The 1,280-nt window shown below is 59.3% G+C and overlaps 1 protein-coding gene and 1 long non-coding RNA gene across 2 annotated transcripts in view; one reads left to right on the top strand and one right to left on the bottom strand.

Moving 5' to 3' along the window:
* Positions 1 to 1,280, bottom strand: part of SMARCD3 (SWI/SNF related, matrix associated, actin dependent regulator of chromatin, subfamily d, member 3) — a 26,910-nt gene that overhangs the window by 9,840 nt on the left and 15,790 nt on the right. The gene's annotated exons all lie outside the window — the stretch shown is intronic.
* The window catches only part of LOC115277239, a 5,022-nt gene that overhangs the window by 792 nt on the left and 2,950 nt on the right, over positions 1 to 1,280 (top strand). The window lies entirely within an intron of this gene.

Below are 1,280 nucleotides of genomic sequence, written 5' to 3'. Positions count from 1 at the left end.
GCCGCCGCCGTGTGGGTCTGCACCCTCGTGTGGGCACGGCTCGGTGGCTGTGGGTGTGATTGTTTGTGTGCGTGCACAGACAAATGCCTTCTGTGTGTGCCCCCCTCCACGGGAGCCGCGGGTGCGTGTGCGCGCTCGCGGGCGCGCGAGTGTGTGTGTGTGTGTGTGTGTGGCAGGACGTGGCCTGTGCCTTCCAGCTCCGTGTGAGTCTATTTCTGGGGATGTGAGTCTTTGTCTGTCTCTATGTGAGAAAGTGAGGGCAAGAGGGGAAGTATTTCGGAAAAGGGAGGTGGATCGGACTCATGAGAACAGGAAGAGAAAATGGGAGGCGAGGCCAGGAGCCGGAGTGGGTGCTTGGGTGGATGGGCAGAGAGAACCAGGCGAGCTGGGCCTCCTGGCTTTGGAATGGGGCATGAGATGGGGGTAGGGGACCCAGAGGTGCGGTGGCTGCTGGGTATGGCAGGGCGGGCTTGAGGCCCCAAAGAAAGCAGGCGGAGTGTGGGATTGGGAGGGAGCCCCAGAAGAGGCCGAGTGGAGGGAGCTGGCAGTCCCTGAGGTGGAAGGAGGGACAGGAAACAGGACGGGCAAACCCTGAGCTCACCAGGCGGGGAACCACAGCACCACCCTTGCCCCCAACGGCCACGCCCCTCTCTCCTCCTTCTGGAGGAGCCCAAGGGCTTTGGGGAGGACCATGGGTCAAGTTCCTGTGCCCCCAGGGGCTGCACTGTCCGGGTGTGGGCAGGGGGGAAATGCCTGGGGGAATTTGTTGGAAAACTTATTTGAAGTTACACCCTAAAGACCGAGAGTTACACTGGGGATTCAGAATGCCTTCAGAGGTCAGACAACAAACCTAGGGAGTGCTCTGATTGGAGAGCACTTTTGCCTGCAGCCTGATTTCCTCAGATCCCAGGTGTGCTCCTGCCTGTCACCATCAACTCAGGTGCCCACTGTCAAATTCTGAAAGGCCGAAGTGGTCCAGGATAACCGTCCTTTACTGCTGGCTCAGCAAGGGGCCTCGAGGCCCCTTCCTATCAAATCTCTACCCAGCTTCCCCCAGACTCACCCATGTAGAAACAGTGCGGGGGGGGGGGCTGGCAGTGTGGGAATGGGTGGGTGGTTGCCACAGGCCACAAAGGTCTCTACTGGTCACCTGGGGAGGGAACCACGAACCTCCAAAACCCCTCACTCATTCCCATTTCTAAGCCTCTGCTCTCACACTATTCTTGTGCCCAGAATCCCTCGAAGGCTCATCTGCCTGTCCAGATCACCTTCATCCTTTA

This window comes from Suricata suricatta, chromosome 2, assembly GCF_006229205.1.
Source record: "Suricata suricatta isolate VVHF042 chromosome 2, meerkat_22Aug2017_6uvM2_HiC, whole genome shotgun sequence".
In the NCBI taxonomy this organism is placed as follows: domain Eukaryota; kingdom Metazoa; phylum Chordata; class Mammalia; order Carnivora; family Herpestidae; genus Suricata; species Suricata suricatta.
The sequence above is the reverse complement of the archived record's forward strand: the minus strand, read 5'-3'. Positions and strand labels throughout refer to the sequence as shown.